Here is a 14,153-nt window from a genome sequence, read left to right on the forward strand (position 1 = left end):
TCATCTCCTCCATCCATCCTCGAGCTCTTCACTGCAGCTGGCTGTCTTTTTTCACCAGGACCATCCCCCCTGCAGCGATCCCTCCGTACTGGAACATCTCAGCTCCTCTGAACCCCCTCCTGACAGAGTAACGGTTAGTGGTTTCCATATTCTGACTTTTGCTTTTGCTTCTGTCTCCTGTCGGGCCACTAACCGTTCTCTCCCTGTCCTTAGACTCGTTCCAGTCGTTTACCCAGAGACCTACACCAGAGCCAGGTTCACTTTGAGAGGCAAAGCTCTATCAAGAAAAAAATAAATTTTTAACCTGAGTCTTGGTGTTTGTGGTGATTTTGGTCCAGACATTTGGGGGTTCGTTACACCTACGTAGCCATGATGTGATTGCTGCAGAATGTGGTCTGGCATTATCGTGTTGAAAAATGCAGGGTCTTCCCTGAAAGAGATGACGTCTAGATGGGAGCATATGTTGTTCTAGAGCCTGAACATAGTTCTCTGCATTAATGGTGTCTTTCCAGACATGCAAGCTGCCCATGCCACAAGCGCTCATGCAACCTCATACCATCAGTGATGCAGGCTTCTGAACGGAGTCTTGATAACAACTTGGGCTATCTTTGTCCTCTCTGGTCCGGATGACATGGCGTCCTAGTGTTCCATAAAGAACTTGAAATCGTGACTCTTCTGACCACAGAACAGTCTTCCATTTTGCCACACTCCATTTTAAATGACCTCTGGCCTTGTGCAAATGTCTGAGCTTGTGGAGCTTGCTTAGAAATGGCTTCCTCTTTGCACTGTAGAGTTTCAGCTGGCAACGGCGGATGGCACGGTGGATTGTGTTCACTGACAATGCTTTCTGGAAGTATTCCTGAGCCCATCCTGTTATTTCCTTGACAGTGTCATTCCTGTTTGAGGTGCAGTGACGTTTAAGGGCCCGGAGATCACGAGCATCCATTAGAGTTTTACGGCCTTGACCCTTACGCACAGCGATTGTTCCAGATTCTCTGAATCTTTTGATGATGTTATGCATGGTTGATGATGATAACTTAAAAGTCTTTGCTATTTTACGTTGGGTAACACCATTCTGGTATTTTTGCATTATCTTTCTGCGCAACAATGGTGGAAATGGTGATCCTCTTACCATCTTGGCTTCTGAGAGACACTGACACTCTGAGAAGCTCTTTTTATACCCAATCATGTTGTCAATTGACCTAATTAGTGTTAATTGGTCTTCCAGCTCTTTGTTATATGCTCAATTTCCTTTTTCCAGCCACTTATTGCTAATTGTCCCAACTTTTTTGGGATTTGTTGACACTGAAATTTTGAATGAACATATTTTTCCTTTAAAATGTTACATTTACTCAGATTAAACTTTTGATCTGTCATCTATGTTATATTAAAAATAAAATATTGACATTTGCCATCTCCACATCATTGCATTCAGTTTTTATTCACAATTTGTTTAGTGTCCCAACTTTTTTGGAATCCGGTTTGTACAACGGCATGCCATACTGCTCGAGTGCCATCTAGCGGCTGAAAATGTTAGTTTTTTTCAGTCAGAACGAATGAAAACAGTCAAATCTCAGCCAAAAATGGTTTATAAATATGGGAAAAATCCATAAATATGTCGCTGCAGCCTATAAGTTGCAGGGCATGCAAATTATGCACAAAACTGTGACTTATAGGGCGAAAAATACGGTACACAAATACCATTATTTCCGGTTTAAAGAGCACACCTGAACATAAGCTGTTCACATTAAATAATAATATATATTTTTAATTGTATGTATATAAGCCATGGCTGTGGCCGCATGTGTTCACATTGTATCGAGATATTTATCCAGAAAGATGTCACGCAGAAATATTTTTTATACCTTCTATTAAATACAGTATGTGCCAGTAACAGACACAAATATGTACAGTACGGTAAATGTTTTTTTCTCTGAACAAAGCCTTTAGGCTGGTTTAAAAAAAAAAAAAAAATACTGTAGCCTACCAGGAAGTCATTCATCTCTTATCTTCAAGCTGTCCTTCTCTGTGGAGCAAAAAGTGCTCTGTGAGCATGTGAGACTCATGCTCTGTTCATGCAGGGGAATCCCCACCTCCCATTCTCTCCTCCCCTCCTAGTTTCATTGGTTAGACTGTGACCTGTTCGGTAATTTCATTGGTCAGATTTTTTATTTTATTTAAACCTTTATTTATAGAAGTAGTCTCACTGAGTCACGAGGACCCACCCCAGAAGAGAGATGTGTATTGGGCAGCTAAGTGAGCGCCCGGGTTTGACGAAGCTAAATGATTTTGGCGACAGGAAGCTCGGTAGCTTGTAAAAACTAAAATCTATAAATTAGCCGCAGCACTGTATAAGCCGCAGAGTTCAAAGCCTGTGGAAAAAGTAGTGGCTTATACATCAGAAAGTACGGTACTTTTCATTTTACAATTTTTGAATATTGCTATTAATTTTATATTACATAGTTATTTAGAATTAAGGCGATGGTGATTTGCTAGCAGTAGTTAGCTGTAGCACTTCCGGTGCAGCCTCAGACACATGAATAATCATGTTTCTGCTAAAATAATTGTGTAACGTGAAACAAATGGTTTTGTATTGTTTACAAAACAACACAGGCACAAAATCTTAAAATCAGTTATTTCAAGACAGCACAAATCCTCTTTGGTCCTAGACCTAGCTGTTTGCTCTTCAGTCCAATTAGACTTTGCTTTTCCAAATTGTGGTCATTCAAACAGCTATCTACAACAGGTAAGATGCTATTTGTGCATTATGTTTCCACAGAACCCAACTTCAAAATTCTCATTTTTTTAAATCCCTGAAATAATTCATTTTCAATCAGGTTTAATTTGATCTCAAATCAGAAAAGTATCTAAAATGTTTAAGGCATTTTGTTTGTTTGTGGCAGAGTAACACACAGGTGTGTGTTCCTGTTGGAATAGTTTAGATGCTAACTGGCTCTGCTCTGGCTGGCAGACCCATAAGGTCACATTAACACAACTCTATTGTGCAGATGGTTGTGTGTGTATGTGTGTGATGTGTGCGTGTGTGTCTGTTGTAGGAATTCTCATCAGTACTGGTTTGATGAGAACAATAAGCCACAATGAGTCACTGTTGGTGGTTGTTAGTTCTCCACTCCGAGTCCTCAGCTGTAAGAACACACACACACACACACACACATCTCGATTAGTGTTTGCATGTGCGCATGTTTATGTGCGCTCCTCTTTCCGTTTCATTTCTTATGTCGTTTTATCCTCGCCCCTCTCAAGCTGTGATTGATCCCCTGCTCAGAGGCTTCTCCTCGGCGCGCGCTGATGAGTGAGAGTTTATGCCACTTTGTTGTGTGTTTTTGTGTTTCTGCCATCTGTGTTGTTAGGAATTTGTTTTTGAAGGCGATATGAGGAGCTCCGGTACCTGTCACACCCACACCATGATTGATTAGCCAGTGCGGCTTGGATGCTTTTGCTTTGCTTGAGTGTATTAATCCCTCATTTGCATAAGATAAATAAATCCTTTTTTCTCCCGGTAAGTGAATTACAAACACCGTACCTGAATTTTGTGTGTAGATGTATCTACTTGTAGCTTTTTGTGCACATAAACATTTAAATGGTTTTAATTTGCAACAAAAAAAGATCTGCATGAGTTCAGTTTTGCAAACCTACACCTTTAACACAATCTTTTCGCTTTATTAAACTAAACACAGACAGACAGACAGATGAGAACTTTGTGGAAGCACTCAACTGAAATGTTGCATTTCTGGGGCATCATTGTCCCAGAAATACAAAAAAATAAACAAACAAAAAAAGAAAGTTACATTCAGTGATGAACAAGTGGAGAATATTTTCTCTGCATGTAGAGCTGCTTATCCAGGTGCTCAGATTAAAAGATGAAAACTTCAGTAATCCAGATTGTGTTTGACTTTAAGCATGCACAGTGAAGGCAGAGAGATCAGCAGGACATCAAACTGTGCGTTCAAGGTTAGACCAGCAGCTGCTCAAACTTTCTAATGTGTGTTTGACAGAATGATGTCAAATCAAACAACATATTGAAAAATAAAATACTTTTTTTTTTATTTATAGTAATATTTTATTTGTCCTTTTCCATGGAAATTATTTCAGAAAATAATACAAGCTAGTATCTATAATTTCTAATAGTCTTTCTCCTATAGTTTTTAAGTCATGTCTGCTTTAGGACTCATATCTTTTTTAAATTATAATTGACAAACAACAGCAAACAAACTGGTTTTATTTTCTTGGATTTATTTAAGAGATTTGACCTAACTAACCCTAAAGATGAAGATCTTAATTACTGGCACTATCAATGAAACAAATCAACTCAAGATTTCTGACTCTGCATGTGTGTAAAACAGGTTGGAGCTGCACCAAATAACCAATCACAAAGCAGCAAAGAAGAAAGCTGAGAAGAAAGATGTAATGATTTCCACGTATTTCACTGTTGTAGTTTGCTGCAAGTGTTGCATTTCTGAGATGTGAGAGAGCGTTTTTATTCTCTTTTTTATTACAAATGAAATACCAAATCATTTAAGGTCAAGGTCAAGGTTCTTGTCGTTCGCATCACATGTGGTACATGAGGTGGAATGAAATTGTGTACACAGGGTCCCAGTTACATCCAACAATAGCAAAATATACATTGTAAAAGAAACAGTACTATCCAAGATATAAACTAAGAATATACTAAACTAAGAAAAATGCTAAACACTTAATAGTGCAAAACAATGCGCCGAACAACAGCAGCATGTCCCTATAAGTCCACAATTTTTGCATTTAAGGAGGAACAAAGATAAAAGCGACACAGTTTGGATTAGGATTTTTGCAAAAAGTAAATTTTTTAGAAGACATATACATTTAACCCGTTTAATATCCATTTAGGAACTTTCATTCAGCCTTTATTTATACAGGTTAGTCTCATTGAGCCTCGATGACTCATTTATATACAGCCCTCCAACCCCCCTCCCCCCCATTCAGTGAGGTTTGATGTCTTTATTTGAATTTGTTGAAGACTGTTGATATTCGTTGTTCATTTGAAGCCATCTTTATTTCCACCTGCAGCTTCTTTTTGCATTCAGCTCCAGCTGGACAACCATGATGGAAATCATTAATGCGCAGTTCTTTCTGCGAGTAGCTGCCGAATAGTTAGAGCTGAGATTTATTATGATTTTACTTTTATTATTTTTATTCTAATGTGGCCACGTGAACAGCTCCAGTGTGTGATTTGACTCTACAGGATGAATTTGCAGTTGTAAAATCAATCTCAGCCACAGAGGAGCGGTGTAATGTTTTATTTAGACCTCACCTCTGTATGCAGCAAGTCTCAGGTAAAACAAATCACTTCTTGTTTGTTCAGGCTGAGAACGCTTTATAATTTCCCACTGATTTATATACGAGTGGCACGCAGCTGCTCGTGCTGCCTTCACATGTTTGCAGTGAAGTAAGTTGCCCCCTGCTTGTCCACAGCCTAGAGACATCACTATATTACAGCAGTACATCCCCGGGTCTTATAAAGCCTTACAGTCAGGTTCTAACTAACTACGGTGGTTTGTCTTTGTCAAGAAGATAGTACCTACAGGTGCATGTTTTCTCCTCAACACCACGGCTGATAATGGAGAGGAGGATTTACGCTCGTGTCCTAAAGCCCCCAGGCTCAACATGCCTCACACTTCCTTAAATCAACCAGACTTTTTCACCCCACCTCTCTTCTGTCTGGCTTCCATATTCCAACTACATGTGCACATATATGACCTCTGTGCTGTTGCCAGGCTTAAAGATGATTCTGGGTCTCTGTGGTGGAGGGGGCTATGATCTGAGGTTATCTGTAAGCAGCTGTCATACATGAAGGCAGAGCAGATTAGTCTATAGAAGAGAGAAAACAAAGTGCACACAGGTGCTGCAGAGGCTATCAGTCTCAGAAAGAGACTCTTGAACACCAGGACTAAATGAATGAACCAGGGTTGTGTGTGTTTGTTGCTTTGCATCCAGTTGATGCGAAACAGCAACCGCTGGGTTTGAAGTGTGGGTACAATTAGGCAGAGACACAATATGACCAGCGTACCTTAACCACATAACTTTCTTATGTATTGTATTTATTTTTATCAGAGGCTTCTTTAGTTTCCCACTTGTCCTCAGTTTTAAACCACACATTGATTCAATTCAATTCAGTTCAGTTTATTTATAAAGCACCAAGTCACAACAGAAGTCATCTCAGGGCACTGAACAGTAACTTTCATATACATAAAGTAAGTTAATAACATTGTTTATCTGAGGAGCAGACTGCTCAGAGTCTAACTTCATCACAGACTTTCATTGCATCACATGATCACGTTCAACATCTGGCCTGGAGCGGAGTAAAAATTAGGGATGCACCGATCCACTTTTTTCACTTCTGATACTGATACCGATGTCTGAGGTTTAGTATCCGTCTATATCAATCAGATACCAATCCGAAACAGAAAAACAGTGCTGAATTAGCTTTAAACATTTGTTTTTTTTAAACGCAAACATAAATGTACTGAATTACAAATTTATTGACAACTCTGCTCCAGTACAGCACACTTCAACACACCAGTAGCTTCACAAGCTTGGTCAAATGTGTAAAAACAACACAACTTTAATTTATTCAGTCAGTGCAATTATGAGTATAACATCCATCCATCCATGATCTTTTACCTGCTTCTTCCATTTTGGGTCACAGCGGTCGCCGGTGCCCATGTCCAGCAATCACTGTGCGAGGTGTGGGGTACACCCTGGACGGGTCTCCAGTCCATCACGGCCACATAGAGACAAACGAGACAAACAACCATTCACTCTCTCACTCACACCTAGGGACAATTTAGAGTTACCAATCAGCCTAGCATGAATGTTTTTTGTCTGTGGGAGGAAACAGGAGTACCTGGAAAAAAACCCACGCATGTACGGAGAGAACATGCAAACTCCACCCAGAAAGGCCCCTGGACCAGGATTTGAACCAGGGACCTGCTTACTGAGAGGCAGCAGCTCTACCAGTTACGCCACCGTGCTGCCCCGAGTATAACATCCAATGTAAATTAAATAATAATAAAGATACTGAAACTGACAAAAACAACAAGTATAAATAAACTGAACTGAACTGAAATGGTTCAGGAATTCTAAATATAATGTAAAATAAATAATTAAGGAGCTGAAATAAGAGGAATAAACAGCTTCACTAGCTTGGTTGACATTTATTTAAAAATAAACAGCAATCAGCTCCTGTCTTTACAGATCGGTCACATAATTGTCATCGATATCAGATCAAGATTGTTTTCCCCGATATATGTACCGATACCAATACTAATATTGGATCGGTGCATCTCTAGAATCCAGAGACAAACTTTGAAAACCTTTCAGAAAGCTAGAGTAACTACTGATCAAGACCGATTAAGAGAAAGTACATCTTCTTGAATTCAATATTTTAAAAAATTCAGAGTGGTTTATTTTGCAACAGAATTAACAACGACAACCATAAAACCAACTTTTTAGGTGTTTGTGACAGAACAGGTCAAGCGTGAACTGAGGTGCCGTCTTCCTGTTTTGATGTGATTTATGAAAATGTCCCTGTGAAGGGAGTGGAGGTGAAGTCAATCAGCTGCCGTTACGTCTCTGAAACACCAAGCGAGGTGGGGGCAGAGTCAGAATGATCAATCCTTGAGAAGGTCCATAAGCTGTCATTGTAGTGGGATGACGTGATGACAGCCGGTCTGTGTGATCAGCCGGCAGCAGGAGTTTGAATGGTAGATGTCCAACTCGGTGAGTCATAAGTTGTGCTTTTACTGACTGCGCTGTCACATCGCCATGAGAAAGGCCAGACAACCTGAAAAGTAGAACCGTTTTGCAGTCCCATTGTAGAACCATTCTGTAAAAAGGCATGCTGTTGTTAGAACGTGGCCTGGCTGCGGGTTACCGGACCCGAAAACCTGCCTCCAGCCCACGTCGTTTCCCCGGCTCAAACCTCCCTCAGCAGTGGTAACCCACACTATCAATAAATCAAGGAAACGTCAATTAAGTTTTATCAATTATATTAAATCAAGGCAGGAAATGGCTACAGTTTACAGCGCTGGCCTCTCCGTTCTATGACGTGATCATAAAACCGTAAGGGCAGATGTCCCGTGTCATTACTCATTTATAAGGCCCTAGACTCCTTCGCAGAAGGGGAGCTCAACCTGTCAGTGTATGAGGGGGCGTGACTAAGTGTGATCTCAATGGATCTTACGTGGACTGACGTGTACGGAAATATGAGACGGTGCTTCAAAAGCCTTTCTACATGATGTAGCAAGCAGAAATAAACTCTATTCCTTGATGGATATTGAATCCCTGGAAGACTCTTTTTAGAGTTGCTGGCCCAGTTTAACCCAGTCAGAACCGGGTCATAGTTTCATTATAATCCCGTCTCTGAGCAGATCAAAACCTCTGGACCAGTCTATATAAATATCTAACACTGTTTTCCCAGCAATACTATAGCCTTTGTTCTTATTTCAAATTTACCACCTTCTCTTGCAGTTGACCTTTTAAACTTTATGTTGGCCTGAGATAAGGAAATATAATTTCCCTCACACAGCTCAAGCTGTCTGAAATCAGGTTTGTTGTACTGTATAAAGCGCACACACCCACACACACACACAGTGCATACACAGGACTCCCTCCTAATTGATTTGTCCTGTGTGGTTTGGGATGCTCACTTGGTTCACGCTGATTGATCCTCTAATGGGACGAATGCTCCACAGTTTATGATCTAATCTGTTAGAGCAAAGACATACTCACTGATGACAGAGGTGGTGGGGGAAGGAGAGAGATGTGCTTCTCTCCTTCACTCCTTCAGTCGCGACACATCCCTCACCTGGCTCTCCTCTCTGTGATTACAGTTGAAAGAGGGCACCTCACAGGAACAGACAGACAGTGGAGGAAGATGGATGGGGCGAGCGGCCCGGCTGGGGCCGAACAGATTAAAGCCTGGTCTCTTTTCTTCATTTCACTCGTTTCAGCGTGCAAGTGTGGGGTCAAAGCAGGGCTGCTTCACTTCTACCAGAGAGTGAAGCAGGAATAAGATGGGTTCACCCTCACGGCTGCAATTCTTAACCAGTTCTTTGGATTGTGTGTTGTAGCGAGCACTGTCTCAGCTGACTTTACTGTATCTGCTGTAAATTCTGGTGCAGAAAAGGATTGTTCAATACATTTTTTTCTGAAAGCTCATTGTCTGTTTGAATTACTGCTAGTTCAGTTTATTTTCAGGGGGCTGGGGCAGCTCGGTGGTCAGTGACAGGGTCTTACTATTGAGGCTGCAGGTTTGAGCTCGGGTAGCGTCAGGAAGGGCATTCGTCATAAAACAATTGTCAAATTTTTCATAACATTTCACTTGCTGTGGCGATCACTGCAAAAGGGAGCAGCTAAAGGAAAAACATATTCAGTTTATTTTCAGGTTGAGTTTATTGGCATAATGTTTTAGAAAAAAACTGTAATTTTATGGGTAACATCCTGATGCATGCTCAATAACCCAGGTAGAAAAATCTAAAAAAACTTAAGTCTAGTACTCTTTGTTTTGTTTTTTGTTTTTTGAACCCGTCCAGAGGACCAGACTTAACTTTTTATCGGTAACATTGCATGCGGTTTAGCATGTTGGGACTTCAGGTTGTTTAATATTACATCCGAAACCGAACAGTCGACTCGCGGCCACATGGTTAATTTTCGAACGTACTATTTAAAGTCCATGAGACACACTGCACATAAATCCCTCACTCTGCACTACATGTAATGTCCAAAGCCTTTGTTTCCTTCAACTTGCGTAACACCGTTTGTTATGATGGTGCTCGTTTCCCAGTGTGTCACATTCAGCCACTGTAGAGTAGTGTACAGCAGGTTTCTTCCTGCCAGAGTCTCAACTCTGTCCCTGCATCTACCGTTTGACTAAAGGCTCCAGTATACTGCCACGTACGTACACGTGTATGGACGTACGCGTGTACTGTACGCAGAGGGTTCAGACTTCATACTCCAGTGTACACCCCGAGCAGTTGCAGAGCAGCTTCACAGATAAGGGGCGTTTACCTTCAGGACAAATTGAGGTCGCCGATTGGTCATTTGCTGACACGCCTACTGGATTGATTGACTGGTCGGAAAAAAGAAAAAAGCGAGCGCTGGCAGCCTCCGCCGCAGCGGTGTTCTGTGTTTATATGTTGTTAATAAAAAGATCGAAAAAATTTTAAAAAACAGGGAGCGCTGGCTCTACAGCCCACACATCAGACCAGCCCACCAGGAAATCTCCAGACCCTCCCGCAGCCATGCTGGACCTGAGTTTAATTTGCTCGTGACAAATTCCTCCATTTCTCACCATTTCAGTCATGGCATCAATGGAGGAGGAAGAGATCACTGCCTCTTGGCAAAAAAAAACAAAAGAAAAGGCCATATCAGGGATGAAGAAGGGGAATTTAATACATTGGTGTCGCATACAAAACAGTCCGTCGCTGGGCAGTTTATTGTGCGACACCGCGTACGCGTATGCGGTCGTAAAAATTTGAGCTTTGCACGGAGGGTACACTGGGGGGTACGCACGTACCTCTGCATACGTACGTACCTCTGCGTATGGATGTACGCGGCAGTATACTGGGTGCTTTAATCTGTCACAAAGACAGCCTTGAATAGCTGGCTTCTGGACGTGGAATAGTTGAAGCAAAATGGCAACACTGCTGAATGAGCACTTTTCTGTATAGCAAACACAAATATATCTGACCATCACACAATACTTTGTGCTTACCACTGTGAGAAAAAGTTTGGCCTGAGCCTTGTGTCAAGAAGGGGCGTACGAAGCTGCTACAAAAACAAATTTTGCCATTTTTGTCACGCAAAGAGAGCTGATTTCTCTGTTTCAAATGTAGCCCAAAACGACATTTAGTCATAAGTGCTTCTCCTTTCTCAGACAACTTTGTCCTTTTTGTTCCACAAAGCAGATAAAACACTTCTAACAGTGAAAATAATGGGCAGAAAATGTAGTCATCTTTGTTGCCTTTTGCAAAAATGATGGAGCACAGAATTTGTTTTCATGTTAAAACCCTCTAGGATATTAAGACATCCTTATTATGATTTTCAATGGGGTTTTCTTTTTTCATTATTTTTATAAAAGCTCAGTGGTTACGTAGATCAGATGAGAGATCATCAGACACATGTATGATTACCTGCTGGTTTAAAATCCACAGTTCATTTGGCTGAAGACTGGAACCAGTTTCAGTCAGTGGTTTGTGAATAAACTAATAATAAATGACACAAAAAGAAGAACAAGTGTTGAAAAAGAGTGTTTTTCTACTGGCTTGACTCCCACTCACATTCTGTAGTGGTGGTGTACCAAGGCATTGTTACTTTTATTACTTCTATAAAATAAATGGTTACGTTTAAACAGCTTTAGTGTGATTAAGAGTCTGCTTCTTTTCTGTTGGACTGAGGGCAAAATGAATGTTTTTATGGGGTCCTCTTGTCATTATGTTAGCCTTTTGTGTTTGTTTTTGTATTTTGAGTAGTGTTTTTTCCTCGGTGGTATGCTTTTCATTGTGTTGTTCTTGTATTTTACATCACAAACCTTCTCAGTAGGTTTTACATCTTACTTTTACTTTAATATTTGACAAGCTAATGTCATTTCTAAATCACACTTTTATACAAAGTGATTAATCGAGACCAAAACAAACCTTCCTCAACTAACCCTATGAACTTATATAGGCTTTACTTTCTTCTGTCTGCACTGTATTTCTATTGTAACTTATTTTCCAATTTAATTTTATTCCACTGAAATATATATTTTTGTATTTGTTTATCTGAATTCCATGTTTTCCGATGTAAAATTGCATCTACCTAAATGTTGTCCTATTGTGGAGTGGAATTTTGAAATTTCAGCAGGACAGAATACAGCGAACCCTCGTTTTTCACGGGGGTTACATTCCAAAAAGAACCCGTGATAGGCGAAATCCATGAAGTAGTAACCTTTATTTTTTTTTACAACTATTATACAATGAAATACTCCATAATACATTCAAACCAATAAAAAACAAAACCTTTTTACAGGCCCAAGCATTTGTTTAACAAATAAAAGTACTGTATAAATGTTTTTTTTTACAAATAACTACTGTACTGGAGAGACTGTTTAGCCAGTCAGAATGCAGAACACAATGCACAATGCAAATCCATGAAGCAGCGAGACCGTGAAAGGTGAACTGCGTTATAGCGAGGGTTCACTGTATTCAAAATTTCATGAAAATTCACAAAGATCACTAAAAACACAACAAAACTGTTTCATTTCTACAGAACATTCAGTGCTTTAGTAAAGCTATGTGCTTAAAATTTTACTTGTAAGTACTATGTAATAAAAAAAAAAAAAGAATCAAGTCTTTTTGTAAAATAAAATACCTCACAAATGAGTTGCATGTTAGCGTTAAAAAAAGTATTTTATACAATGTGTACCTCACATATGATCTTAAACTTCACTTTACATTTAATACATTTTACAAAGTCTACATTAGTAATATAATTGATTCCTCTTTTGACTCACTAATGATTGTTTTCAAAATGCTGGAATATCCTGAACCTATTATTTTGGCAACTTTTATTTTCCCCCTGGAAGTTCTGCTGTCAGGCAGCAAGCAGCGCAGTGATCAGAGCTGTCAGCTCACTTGGAGAAGGTTGCAGGTTCAAAAGCAACCCTTTCTCTGTGGCGTTTTTGCAGTTTCCATATGCATGGGTGGGATTTTTTTGTTTTCCTCCAACAGTCCAAAAGCATGCATGTTAAATCAATTGTAGATTCTGACCCCGAACAAGGAGAACTAGGTATAGAAAGGGGATGCATGCTTCACAACTTTCATTATGCTTCGTGCATTTTGACTAATGGACTGGGCATGCTCCATCCGAAGCTGAACAGTCGGGGCATGATCATGCAGTTGCAGGATGTTCATTTGTGCACACACCTTTTATTTTCCACAAGAAACACGTCGCAGAGCCCCTGGGGAACCCTTCTTACTGCAGTATACAGCATGCCCCAAAGCATATATCTCCAAACATGTTTCTCACCATTTGACTATCCGTATAGGTATTTTTAGAAGAATCATACAAATGAAGGTACTGTACTTCCTCACTGCCTCTGCCTGCTGCTCCTCAAAACTATCCATCTCGCTTGCGGGTACAACAGCCGGATTGTGGCAGCAAAATGACAACATTGCTGTCGGAGCACGTTTCTGTATATTCAAACATGCCCAAAAACGTCTGACCAATCACACAATACTTGGCGCAGACCCCTGTGAGAAAAAGTTTGGCCTGAGCCTTGTGTTGGGGGGTGGGGGGGGGGGTCTACTCTGTAAACAAATTGACACAATTTCCATCACACAAATACAATAGTGAGAGCCTGTTTTGGCGCTTCGGATGGAGTATGCCGGACCCTTAAGGCTACTGTTGTGTTCCAGCATCACAAAAGGAGTATCTGATTTGCACAAAGTGTTTAATAAACTCCTGTCTCACTGCTGTGGATGAGATTTGCATGTGGAAGAGCTTATTGAAGCAACTGGCTAAAGCTAGCTCATGTCTTCCCTATTCCTGAATCTGATGGGTCGTGTTGTTACATTTTTAGAGACTTTTCAGGCCTCTTTCAGATACTCTGTTCTGCATTTGGTGCTTTGAGTTCAGGATCAGAATTTTTATCATGCAGCAAATCTTTTCACTTGAAACAGTTGTGTGGTGAAAACCTTGTAGAGATCCTGGATAATTACCGTATTTTCTGTCGTACTCGTCGCACCACCCTATAAGTCGCATCAGCCCACATATGTCTAAAAAAGTGAAAAAATCCATAAATATGTCGCTTCGCTGTATACGTTGCATCTATTATGCGTCAGCGCTGACGCGTCACATTTGTTACGCATCACCGCTGACAACCGGAAAATGTGGACTGGTGTGCCAAAAATCGATGGGCTGCCAAATGGCGGCCGCAGGAGCGTGCACAGGAGGACTTTAACAAAAATTTAACAAGATTAACACTTAAAAACAGTTATTTGTTTGCTCGAAATTGTAGTAAAAGGTGTGTTTCAGTCTAATATTTGCTTAATAAAAGAACTTTAACGGTCAAATCAGCTGCATTTCAAAAGTATTCGCTGCCTCTGTGCTCCGGG

General features: G+C 40.4%; 1 protein-coding gene across 1 annotated transcript in view; it reads left to right on the forward strand.

Moving 5' to 3' along the window:
• LOC119420080 (transmembrane protein 211) overlaps positions 1-14,153 on the forward strand; it is a 242,919-nt gene that overhangs the window by 88,677 nt on the left and 140,089 nt on the right. The window lies entirely within an intron of this gene.

Source organism: Nematolebias whitei, chromosome 14, assembly GCF_014905685.2.
Source record: "Nematolebias whitei isolate Nwh7 chromosome 14, NemWhi1, whole genome shotgun sequence".
NCBI classification, from domain to species: domain Eukaryota; kingdom Metazoa; phylum Chordata; class Actinopteri; order Cyprinodontiformes; family Rivulidae; genus Nematolebias; species Nematolebias whitei.